Raw genomic sequence first — 13,670 nt, 5'->3', positions numbered from 1 at the left:
TACAAATCCTCTATTGCCCTCAAATGCAAACATAAACATTGAAGCCACTTCCACTGCTTTTTGTATTCTTCCCCTCTAATCAGGGACTGATTTAGACCTTGGACACCAGGTGGTGCAACTAAATATCAGAAAGCCAGCAGTAGACCTCGTAGGGTAAGGTTTGAATAACCCTGATCTAATGCCTATGGGACAGTCCATGGGACAGTCATAAAGAACACTGGAATAGCATTAAAATAGGTTTAATCACAGAGTAAATGTAAAACATATTCTCACTCTGGGTAATTCATCAGCTGATGTCTCATTATTCAATCTGTGCTTGTCAATTTCCTCAACGTGTCTGTGTGTGTATGTCTGGTTGTAACGAGTGTGTCTTGGCAAACACTCTCTCTCATGCATTATAAAATCCACTTGAACTGCACAACCTGGACTGATTAAGAGCTGCATGCATAGACACCCACACGCACATACGAGCACACCCCCCTCCCCCAAGGGGACCAGCGAGCATATGCCACTGTGTATCCCTCTTCAGACATCAATAGCAGAGTGAATCACTGGTCATTGAGAAGAGGATGTTGTGAAGGCATGACTACTGTACGATCATGGCTGTTCTTAACCTTCAGAGAGAGAAAGATTGATGTTCTACTGCAGTGAGTGTGAGTGGGCGTGTGAGTTCCCAGAACCATTGCAGTGAAGGAGCGCGGGTTGCACAGGGGGAGGTGAGAATGAAGAGAGAGAGAGAGGGAGAGAGAGAGAGAGAGAGAGAGAGAGAGAGAGAGAGAGAGCAGGAGAGAGAGAGAGAGAGAGAGAGCGGGAGAGAGAGAGCGGGAGAGTGAGAGAGAGATCGGGAGAGAGAGAGAGAATGGGTGTCATGTTTACTGTATATTTGCATTGTTTAGTATCTACGTCACTTGCTTTGGCAATGTTAACATATGTTTCCCATGCCAATGAAGCCCTTCAAAAATCAAATTGAAATGGAATTGAATGAGAAAGAGACAGAGAGAGAAAGAGTGAGAGAGAGACAGAGACCGAGAGAGAAAGAGTGAGAGAGAGAGACAGAGACCGAGAGAGAAAGAGTGAGAGAGAGAGACAGAGACCGAGAGAGAAAGAGTGAGAGAGAGAGACAGAGACAGAGAGAGAAAGAGTGAGAGAGAGAGACAGAGACCGAGAGAGAAAGAGTGAGAGAGAGAGACAGAGACAGAGAGAGAAAGAGTGAGAGAGAGAGACAGAGACCGAGAGAGAAAGAGTGAGAGAGAGAGACAGAGACAGAGAGAGAAAGAGTGAGAGAGAGAGACAGAGACAGAGAGAGAAAGAGTGAGAGAGAGAGAGACAGAGACAGAGAGCAATAGAAGATACTATTAACAAGATGACATGTAACTGATGACATGTAAACAAGTTACTCCCCCCGACCCTGTTCAAGGGTACATGATTACCAGTGTACTTTCAGAGAGCACATACAAGAATACATACAAAGACACACAGAAGGTAATCATACAGTGCATTCAGAAAGTATTCAGACCCCTTGACATTTTCCACATTGCGTTGCAACCTTATTCTAAAATGTATTAAATCGTTTTTTCCCCTAGTCAATCTACACGCAATACACCACAATGACAAATCAAAAACAGGTTTTAAGAAATGTGTGAAAATGTATAAAAAATGTCAAACAGAAATACCACATTTACACAAGTATTACATCAGTATTCAGACCCTTTATTCAGTACTTTGTTGAAGCACTTTTGGCAGCGATTACAGCATCGAGTCTTCTTGGGTGTGACGGTACAAGCTTGGCACACCTGTATTTGGGGAGTTTCTCCCATTCTTCTCTGCAGATCCTCTCAAGCTCTGTCAGGTTGGATGGGGAGCGTCGCTGCACAGCTATTTTCAGGTCTCTCCAGAGATGTTAGATCAGGTTCAGGCTCTGGCGGGGCCACTCAAGGACATTCAGAGACTTGTCCCGAAGCCACTCCTGCGTTGTCTCGGCTGTGTGTTGAGAATCGTTGTCCTGTTGGAAGGTGAACCTTCGCTCTGGAGCAGGTTTTCATCAAGGATCTCTCTGTACTTTTCTCGGTTCATCTTTCCCTCGATCCTGACTAGTCTCCCAGTCCCTGCTGCTGAAAAACATCCCCACAGCATGATGCCACCACCACCATGATTCACCGTAGAGATAGTGCCAGGTTTCCTCCAGAAGTGACGCTTAACATTCAGGCCAAAGAGTTCAATATTGGCTTCATCAGACCAGAGAATCTTGTTTCTCATGGTCTGAGAGTCCTTTAGGTGCCTTTTGGCAAACTCCAAGAGGGCTTTCATGTGCCTTTTACTGATGTGTGGCTTCCGTCTGGCTGCAGAGATGGCTGTCCTTCTGGAATGTTCTCAAATCTCCACACAGGAACTCTGGAGCTTGGTCAGTGATCATTGGGTTCTTGGTCACCTACCTGACCAAGGCCCTTCTCCCCCGATTGTTCAGTTTGGCCGGGCGGTCAGCTCTAGGAAGAGTCTTGGTGGTTCCAAACTTTTAAGAATGATGGAGGCCATTGTGTTCTTGGGGACCATCAATGCTGCAGACATTATTTGGTACCCTTCCCCAGATCTGTGCCTCGACACAATCCTGTCTCGGTGCTCTACGTACATTTCCTTCGACCTCATGGCTTGGTTTTTGCTCTGACATGCACTGTCAAATCATGTCCAATCAATTTAATTTACCACAGGTGGACTCCAATCAAGTTGTAGAAACATCTCAAGGATGATCAATAGAAACAGGATGCACCTGAGCTCAATTTCGAGTCTCATACACATTTGCAAACATTTCTAAAAACATATTATCGCTTTGTCACTATGGGGTATCGTGTGCAGACTGATGAGAAAAACATTATTTTGTCCATTTAAGGCTGTAACGTAACATTTTGAAAAAGTTAAGGGGTCTGAATACATTCCAAATGCACAGTATCTGCAGCCTAATAAATTCCATTGTTATGGTGGGGTATAATTTACAGTCTCTCTCACTCTCACAGTCTCTCTCTTAGTCTCGCTCTTAGTCTCTCTCTAATTCAATTTCAATTCAAGGACTTTATTGGCATGGGAAACAAACATATGTTAATATTGCCAAAGCAAGTGAAGTAGATAATAAACAAAAGTGAAATAAACAATACAAATGTACAGTAAACATTGCACTCACAGTAGTTCAAAAATAATAAAGACATTTCTAATTGTTGTAACGACGTGCACATAGTTAAAGTACAAAAGGGAAAATAATAAACATAAATGTGGGTTGTTTTTACAGTGGTGTTTGTTGTTCACTGGCTTCCCTTTTCTTGTGGCAACAGGTCACACATCTTGCTGCTGTGATGGCACACTGTGGTATTTCACCCAGTAGATATGGGAGTTCATCAAAATTGGGTTTGTTTTCAAATTCTTTGAGGGTCTGTGTAATCTGAGGGAAATATGAGTCTCTAATATGGTCATACATTTGGCAGGAGGTTAGGAAGTGCAGCTCAGTTTCCACCTCATTTTGTGGGCAGTGTGCACGTAGCCTGTCTTCTCTTGATTAGGGGACTTCTCCAGGTTCATCTCTCTGTAGGTGATCGCTTTGTTATGGAAGGTTTGGGAATTGCTTCCTTTTAGGTGGTTGTAGAATTTAACGGCTCTTTTCTGGATTTTGATAATTAGTGGGTATCGGCCTAATTCTGCTCTGCATGCATTATTTGGTATGGTTGGTGAATGGACCCCAGACATCACAACCACAAAGGGCAATGGGTTCTATAAATGATTCAAGTATTTTTAGTCAGATCCTAATTGGTATGTCGAATTTTATGTTCCTTTTGATGGCATAGAAGGCCCTTCTTGCCTTGTCTCTCAGATCGTTCACAGTTTTGTGGAATTTACCTGTGGCGCTGATGTTTAGGCCGGGGTATGTATCATTTTTTCTGTGCTCTCAGGCAACGGTGTCTAGATGGAATTTGTATTTGTGGTTCTGGAAACTGAATCTTTTTTGCAACACCATTATTTTTGTATTACTGAGATTTACTGTCAGGGCCCAGGTCTGACAGAATCTGTGCAGAAGATCTAGGTGCTGCTGTAGGCCCTCCTTAGTTGGTGACAGGAGCACCAGATCATCAGCAAACAGTAGACATTTGACTTCAGATTCTAGTAGGGTGAGGCCGGGTGCTGCAGACTGCCCTCACCAATTCGTTGATATATATGTTATCTCTCTCTCTCACTCTCTGGTATTGTGAGGTGTGTGTGTGTAACAGCTGCTGTCCACGTGTGTCTTGAAGGCACGCAGATGGAATTTCCTCGTCTCTCTGACTCCAAATCAGTCTGTCCAACAAACTCACAACACGTGTAGGTGTGTGTGTGTGTGTGTGTGTCTGTCTCTGTGTACTGCATCTTTGTGAGTCACCCATTCAGCGAGAGTGTGTGTGTGTGATTATGTTTGTCCATGTGTGGGTGTGTTTGCATATGCACAGGTGTGTGTGCCTTCCTCTCGGGCATGGGGATATCCCTGGTACAGGTGGTAGCTCTAGCCTCTATCTTCTTCACCTGATCTCTCTCTCTCTCTCTCTCTCTGTGTGTGTGTGTCTGTGTGTCTGTGTGTGTGTGTGTGTGTGTGTGTGTGTGTGTGTGTGTGTGTGTGTGTGTGTGTGTGTGTGTGTGTGTGTGTGTGTGTGTGGTGTGGGTGTGGGTGGTGTGTGTGCCTTGCGTCTTGCCACGTCTCCTGGATGATAGTTGGATGTAACAGATGGCCATAGGGCCACAGAGACCAGAAAGACAAGGTAAATGGATAAACAGTAAGCAGACCAGCCAGCATAGTGAGAGAACTGCAGGTTTTCGGGCAATGAGTTAAGCTAAGGCTATTGATGCACCAAGTCTGGAACCAGCAGGACCCTGAACATCTTCCTCTCTCAAGCCATAAACCTGCTAAAGAGTTATTTAAATAGTTAACCAATAGCTACCTGCACTATCTGTATTGACCCTTTTTGCATGAACTCTTCTGACTCATCACATTAGCTGCTGCTACTGTTTATTATCTATCCTGTTGCCTAGTCACTTTACCCATATGTACATACAGTTAAGTCAGAAGTTAACATACACCTTAGCCAAATACATTTAAACTCAGTTTTTCACAATTCCTGGCATTTAATGCTAGTAAAAATGTCCTGTCTTAGGTCAGTTAGGATCACCACTTTATTTTAAGAATGTGAAATGTCAGAATAATATTAGAGAGAATTATTTATTTTGGCTTTTATTTCTTTCATCACATTCCCAGTGGTTCAGAAGTTTACATACACTCAATTAGTATTTGGTAGCATTGCCTTTAAATTGTTTAACTTGGGTCAAACATTTCAGGTGGACTTCCACAAGCTTCCCACAATATGTTGGGTGAAATTTGGCCCATTCCTCCTGACAGAGCTGCTGTAACTGAATCAGGTTTGTAGGCCTCCTGGCTCACACACGCTTATTCAATTCTGCCCACAAATTTTCTATAGAATTGAGGTCAGGGCTTTGTGATGGCCACTCCAATACCTTGACTTTGTTGTCCTTAAGCCATTTTGACACAACTTTGGAAGTATGCTTGGGGTCATTGTCCATTTGGAAGACCCACTTGCGACCATGCTTTAACTTCCTGATTGATGTCTTGAGATGTTGCTTCAATATAGCCACATAATTTTCCTACCTCATGATGACATCTATTTTGGGAAGTGCACCAGACCCTCCTGCAGCAAAGCAGCCCCACAAAATGTTGATGCCACCCCCGTGCTTCACGGTTGGGATGGTGTCCTTCGGCTTGCAAGCCTCCCCCTTTTTCCTCCAAACATAATGATGGTCATTATGGCCAAAATGTTCTATTTTTGTTTCATCAGACCAGAGGACATTTCTCGAAAAGGTGCGATCTTTGTTCCCATGTGCAGTTGCAAACCATAGTCTGGCTTTTTTTATGGCGGTTTTGGAGCAGTGGCTTCTTCCTTGCTGAGCGGCCTTTCAGGTTATGTCGATATAGGACTCGTTTTACTGTGGATATAGATACTTTAGTACCTGTTTCCTCCAGCATCTTCACAAGGTCCTTTGCTGTTGTTCTGGGAATGATCTGCACTTTTCGCACCAAAGTAGGTTCATCTCTAGGAGACATAATTCCTGAGCAGAATGACAGCTGCGTGGTCCCATGGTGTTTATACTTGTATACTATTGTTTGTACAGATGAACAAGGTACCTTCAGGCGTTTGGAAATTGTTCCCACGGATGAACTAGACTTGTGGAGGTCTACAATCTTTTTTCTGAGGTGTTGGCTGATTTATTTAGATTTTCCCATGATGTCAAGCAAAGAGGCACTGAGTTTGAAGGTAGGCCTTGAAATACATCCACAGGTAAAGTGGGGCAAAACATTTAGTCAGCCACCAATTGTGCAAGTTCTCCCACTTAAAAAGATGAGAGAGGCCTGTAATTTTCATCATAGGTACACTTCAACTATGACAGACAAAATGAGAAAAAACATCCAGAAAATCACAGTGTATGATTTTTTATGAATTTATTTGCAAATTATGGTGGAAAATAAGTATTTGGTCAATTACAAAAGTTTATCTCAATACTTTGTTATATACCCTTTGTTGGCAATGACAGAGGTCAAACGTTTTCTGTAAGTCTTCACAAGGTTTTCACACACTGTTGCTGGTATTTTGGCCCATTCCTCCATGCAGATCTCCTCTATTGGTGGCTGACTAAATACTTTTTTGCCCCACTGTACATCTCCAATTGACTCAAATGATGTCAATTAGCCTATCACAAGCTCGGTACTGGTACCTGTGTACTGAATATAGCCAAGTTATCGTTACTCGTTGTGTATCATTCTTCTATTATTTCTCACTTTTTCCCTCAGCATTGTTGGGAAAGGCCCATTAGGAAGCATGTCACTGTTTGTAACGGATATCGTCCTCTTCGTCTGAGGAGGAGTAAGGATCGGACCAAAACGCAGCGTGGTAAGTGTCCATATTGATTTATTCAAAAACACAACTAAACACTGGAACAAAATAATAAACGTGAATCAACGAAACCGAAACAGTTCTGTAAGGTGACAACACACACTAGACAGAAAATAAACACCCACGAAACCCAGGTGGAAAAAGGCTACCTAAGTATGATTCTCAATCAGAGACAACTAATGACACCTGCCTCTGATTGAGAACCATACCAGTCCAAACACATAAACACAACATAGAAAAACAAACATAGACTGCCCAACCCAACTCACGCCCTGACCATACTAAAACAAAGACAAAACAAAAGGAACTAAGGTCAGAACGTGACACTGTTATTCTACACCTTGATAATCATTGAAAAGGAAACGGTGCAGCGCTCGTTCAACAATTAAAAACTCATTTAGGGCTTATTCAAGTTAAAAGATGAACATCTGGGCCATCAAAGGCCTTCATCAGAACAATTACACAAAGGGACTGGAGAGGCACATATACTGTACTGTCGGTCCTAGGGAAGACGTAGCCTTATCTATCATTAGCATTAGCTCGTAACTACACTGGCTAAGAACCAGATGTGGCTGCCAGTGTGACGGGTAGGAGCATGGAAGAAACAACGTGTGATCAAATGATGGAGAGAAATGGAAAAGAAGTTTGAATGTGTTCTCTGACCCAGGGTTGTGCCAAGGTTGCTTCGAGGGAGAGAAGAAAGGAGAGAGAGATAGAGGAGGAGGGAGGACGGGATTGCCCAACCTTGAGGCAGATTTTGCGTGAGTAGAATCTACAGATCCTGACACACACACACAGAAACACACATTAATCTAATTCAAAACAGCTATATAGACCATAAACACACACACACACACACACACGTAACACGTTACAAACACAAATCCCGTATGGGAACGATCACTCGCAGTTGTTAATATTCACAAAACTGCACACAAACACTCAAACACACACCCTTCCCTGGGCGTGGTGCCAGCCTATCCCTTGCTTTGTCCTCACTTATCAGTGTGTGTATGGAAAAGCAGACTGGCACATGAAGAATGGTAAACACACACATTCCCATCTGTACAACAACACACAGACAGTCAACAGTAGCCTGGCAGAAGGTACACACACACACACACACACACACACATACCCACCCACCCACACACACCACAGACACACACACTAACACATCAACACACACATACACACAGACACACTTAGTCACTAACACACACACACAAGCTGATGCACACAGACACACAAAAACACAGATGCTTAGACACACACACACACTAACACAGACATACACATCACTATAATAGGTAAAGTATGAGAGAGAGGCTGAGGGAGGGAGGACAATGAAACAATGGCATACCCAGTAGATTGTCCTGAGGTAATATCTGTATCGGTCATATTGACTCACTGTACCTGCTCCAATTAAAAGGATGTGATTTGTAGCCTTCTATAGAGATCAACAGTCTTTCCAATTAACGCTGGTCTACCTTTTTTTATTTTCTATTACTCTCTCCCTCTCTCGTTCTCTCTCATTCTCGTTTACTCTCTCTCATTATCATTCTCGTTCTCTCTCTCTCTCATTTTTGTTCTCTCTCTCTCTCTCTCTCTCTCTCTCTCTCTCTCTCTCTCGTACCACCTGGCAGCAGAGATTAACTGCCAGGACAGGCGGGAGAGAGGGAGAGAAGGAGGGAGTGAGAGGGGGAGTATGCGAGGAAAGGAGGAAGCGAGGGGAGGCGTGGGAGGTTGAGTTGGAGGGAGGGATGGGTTAAGGGAGGTAGGGAGCGAGGGAGGGAGGGAGAGGAGGAGGAGAGAGATGAAATAGATTTTGCTAGATTCCCAGAGCTTCTGCCCCTCATATTACTTCTCACTCTCCTCCCTACTGCACAGAAGTCTCTCTCTCTCTCTCTCGCTTTCCCTCTCCCTCCCAATCTTTTCCCCTCTGTCCATCAGAGTAACATCTGCAGCCTTACACCAGTAAATGACAGTGCGTGCCAACCCTCCCTATATAATGACTTTATAATAGTATCATGGCTATAGTTGCCATTAGCCTGTGTGTTTGCCCAATCAGAGTTAACAATAAAATAATACTATCTTGCAATAGTGTGCTGGCATAAAACACACAGACACATCATTGTCTTAGAGACAATAATTTGCTTAATTTCACCCATAGGAAACCACTGATTGTAAAAATGGCGTTCAACAGCAGATGTAGGATCAGATCCTATGTTATCCATTAAGAGGATGAAAGGATATTGTTATTAACTGCATCAGTGGTGAAGGATAATTTCTTCCTACTGCTAAAACTACCATGTTCTCTCTTTCTCTCTCCATGCTCCATCTTCTCTCCTTCCCTCCCTCATCTGTCATTATATACTGGATCAGCCAACTCAGTTAACTCCGTCTCTTCTGATGACATTTGTCAGTTTGTGTTATAATTCTACTCTCTGGGGGATCGCTGACAGGCTAGCTGCAGTGGGAGTTATCCAGCACTGAATGAATTGTGACTGACTGATAGATAGCGCTGTGTGTGTGTGTGTGTGTATCAGTGTGTGAGTGTGTATAATAGATAGCAGTGTGTGTTAAGACTGCAACCCCACAGCATATTGCAGCATCAGGAGAGATGAGAGGGGGTTTTCCTTTCAGTCTCTCTCTTGCTATCCCTCCCTCCCTCCATCCATCTCACTCTCTCTCTCTATCCCTCCCTCCCTCCATCCATCTCACTCTCTCGCTCCCTCTCTCTGATATCAGAGTTAGTCTAGATGATAGCTCACCTCACACACACACACACACACACACACACATACACATACACACACACACACACACACACACACACACACACACACACACACACACACACACACACACACACACACAGAGTACCTGCAGCTATGCAGAAAATATATCAGGATTAAAGTAAATCTGAGTTTGTCAAAGAGGGAGAGGGAAAGGAGGAGCAGGGAAGAAAGGGGGAGAGGTTCTTGTTAAAAGGGAATAAGGGAAAAGGGGGAGAGAAGGAGAAGAGAGTTGGGGAGAGGAGAGGAGAGGATGAGAAAGGAGGAGGAGGGAAGAAGGGAAAAGGGGGAGAGAAGGAGAAGAGAGTTGGGGAGGGGAGAGGAGAGGAGAGGATGAGAAAGGAGGCACAGATGAATTGTTTACCTTTTTGAATCATCATAATCTCTACCCACTCTTCCGTTCTGCCTGCCTTCTCCCTCTCTTTGCTTTTTCATATGTTCTTCTCTCTTGCTCCCGAGTGGCATAGCTGTCTAAGGCACTGCAACCCAGTGCAAGAGGCGTCACAACAGTCCTTGGTTCGAATCCAGGCTGTGTCACATCCGGCTGTAATTGGGAGTGCCATAGGGTGGTGCACAATTGGCCCAGCGTCATTATCGTAAATAAGATTTTGTTCATAACTGACTTGCCTAGTTAAATAAAGGTTAAATCAAGGCCTCCCGGGTGGCGCAGTGGTTAAGGGCGCTGTACTGCAGCGCCAGCTGTGCCATCAGAGTCCCTGGGTTCGCGCCCAGGCTCTGTCGTAACCGGCCGCGACCGGGAGGTCTGTGGGGCGACGCACAATTGGCCTAGCGTCGCCCGGGTTAGGAAGGGCTTGGTCGGTAGGGGTGTCCTTGTCTCATCACGCACCAGCGACTCCTGTGGCGGGCTGGGCGCAGTGTGCGCTAACCAAGGTGGCCAGGTGCACGGTGTTTCCTCCGACACATCGGCTGGCTTCCGGGTTGGATGCGCGCTGTGTTAAGAAGCAGTGCGGCTTGGTTGGGTTGTGTATCGGAGGACGCATGACTTTCAACCTTCGTCTCTCCCGAGCCCGTACGGGAGTTGTAGCGATGAGACAAGATAGTAGCTACTGCAACAATTGGATACCATGAAATTGGGGAGAAAAAGGGGTAAAATTCAAAAAATAATAATTAAAATAATAAAATAAAATAAAATCAATGAAATTGCTCCTTCCTCATTCTCTCTGTCTTTCTTCACCCTTCTCTCCATCTCTCCTTATCTCCCTTCCCCATGCCCTCGCTGCCTCTCTTCCTTCCTCATGTCCTCCCTCCTACTCCATGGTGGGTATTCTGACCTACTTGTGCAGTGCTGTCTGTAGACATCATCTAGCTAATGGAACTGGATACAGCAGGTGAATGAGGACAAGCAGGGGATGTAGAGGGAGAGAAAACATTCCCTCAGATAAATACACTACACTATATACCCTCTGGAGAGAGAGGGGGAGAGAGAAAAAGAGAGATACAGAGAGCGAGAAAGAGAGAGCGATAGAGATAGAGATAGAGATAAAGAGATAGGTGAGGAGGAAAGGGCAAAGAGAGAGAAAACACTACACAAACAACAACAAGAAGAATTATCTATTCAAAATGGAGATGTATGGGTAAACCACTTCTCCAATAAGAGCAAAAACATATACATGATCAAATACAGTTCTTAGAATCAACTATTAAAGACTACCAGAACCCACTGGATTTTCCAATTACCTTGAATGAGCTACAGGACAAAATAAAAACCCTCCAACCCAAAAAGGCCTGTGGTGTTGATGGTATCCTTAATGAAATTATCAAATATACCGACAACAAATTCCAATTGGCTATACTAAAACTCTTTAACATCATCCTTAGCTCTGGCATCTTCCCCAATATTTGGAACCAAGGACTGATCACCCCAATCCACAAAAGTGGAGACAAATTTGACCCCACTAACTACCGTGGGATATGCGTCAACAGTAACCTTGGGAAAATCCTCTGCATTATCATTAACAGCAGACTCGTACATTTCCTCAATGAAAACAATGTACTGAGCAAATGTCAAATTGTCTTTTTATCAAATTACCGTATTCACCCTGCTCACCCTAATTGACAACCAAACAAACCAAAACAATTCAAAGTCGTCTCATGCTTTGTTGATTTCAAAAAAGCCTTCGACTCAATTTGACATGAGGGTCTGCTATACAAATTGATGGAAAGTGGTGTTGGGGGTAAAACATACAACATTATAAAATCCATGTACACAAACAACAAGTGTGTGGTTAAAATTGGCAAAAAACACACACATTTCTTCACACAGGGCCGTGGGGTGAGACAGGGATGCAGCTTCTTCATATCAACGAACTGGCGCGGGCACTAGAAAAGTCTGCATCACCCAGCCTCACCCTACTAGAATCTGAAGTCCAATGTCTACTGTTTGCTGATGATCTGGTGCTCCTGTCACCAACTAAGGAGGGCCTACAGCAGCACCTAGATCTTCTGCACAGATTCTGTCAGACCTGGGCCCTGACAGTAAATCTCAGTAAGACAAAAATAATGGTGTTCCAAAAAAGGTCCAGTCGCCAGAACCACAAAAACAAATTCCATCTAGACACCGTTGCCCTAGAGCACACAAAAAACAATACATACCTTGGCCTAAACATCAGCGCCACAGGTCACTTCCACAAAGCTGTGAACGATCTGAGAGACAAGGCAAGAAGGGCCTTCTATGAAATCAAAAGGAACATAAAATTCAGCATACCAACTAGGATCTGGCTAAAAATACTTGAATCAGTCATAGAGCCCATTGCCCTTTATGGTTGTGAGGTCTGGGGTCCGCTCACCAACCAAGACTTCACAAAATGGGACAAACACCAAATTGAGACTCCGCATGCAGGATTCTGCAAAAATATCCTCCGTGTACAACGTAGAACACCAAATAATGCATGCAGAGCAGAATTAGGCCGATACCCACTAATTATCAAAATCCAGAAAAGAGCCGTTAAATTCTACAACCACCTAAAAGGAAGCGATTCCCAAACCTTCCTTAACAAAGCCATCACCTACAGAGAGATGAACATGGAGAAGAGTCCCCTAAGCAAGCTGGTCCCGGGGCTCTGTTCACAAACACAAACAAACCCCACAGAGCCCCAGGACAGCAGCACAATTAGACCCAACCAAATCATGAGAAAATAAAAAGATAATTACTTGACACATTGGAAAGTATTAACAAAAAAACAGAGCAAACTAGAATGCTATTTGGCCCTAAACAGAGAGTACACAGTGGCAGAATACCTGAACACTATGACTGACCCAAACTTAAGGAAAGCTTTGACTATGTACAGACTCAGTGAGCATAGCCTTGCTATTGAGAAAGGCCGCCGTAGGCAGACATGGCTCTCAAGAGAAGACAGGCTATGTGCTCACTGCCCACAAATTGAGGTGGAAACTGAGCTGCACTTCCTAACCTCCTGCACAATGTATGACCATATTAGAGAGACATATTTCCCTCAGATTACACAGATCCACAAAGAATTCAAAAACAAATCCAATTTTGATAAACTCCCATATCTACTGGGTGAAATTCCACAGTGTGCCATCACAGCAGCATGATTTGTGACCTGTTGCCACAAGGAAAGGGCAACCAGTGAAGAACAAACACCATTGTAAATACAACCCATATTTATGCTTATTTATTTTCCCTTGTGTACCCTTAACCATTTGTACATCGTTGCAACACTGTATAGACTGTATATATATATATAATATGACATTTGTAATGTCTTTATTGTTTGGAAACTTCTGTATGTGTAATGTTTACTGTTCATTTTTTATTGTTTATTTCACTTTTGTATATTATCTACCTCACTTGCTTTGGCAATGTTAACATATGTTTCCCATGCCAATAAAGCCCCTTAAATTGAATTGAATTGAATTG

The 13,670-nt window shown here is 43.7% G+C and overlaps 1 protein-coding gene across 1 annotated transcript in view; it reads right to left on the bottom strand.

Annotated features, from left to right (window-relative positions):
* cacna1g (calcium channel, voltage-dependent, T type, alpha 1G subunit) overlaps window positions 1-13,670 on the bottom strand; it is a 311,200-nt gene that overhangs the window by 174,290 nt on the left and 123,240 nt on the right. The gene's annotated exons all lie outside the window — the stretch shown is intronic.

The sequence above is a fragment of the Oncorhynchus tshawytscha genome, linkage group LG25 (assembly GCF_018296145.1).
Source record: "Oncorhynchus tshawytscha isolate Ot180627B linkage group LG25, Otsh_v2.0, whole genome shotgun sequence".
Lineage (NCBI taxonomy): Eukaryota > Metazoa > Chordata > Actinopteri > Salmoniformes > Salmonidae > Oncorhynchus > Oncorhynchus tshawytscha.
Note: the sequence above shows the minus strand (reverse complement) of the source record. Positions and strands in the feature narration are given on the sequence as shown.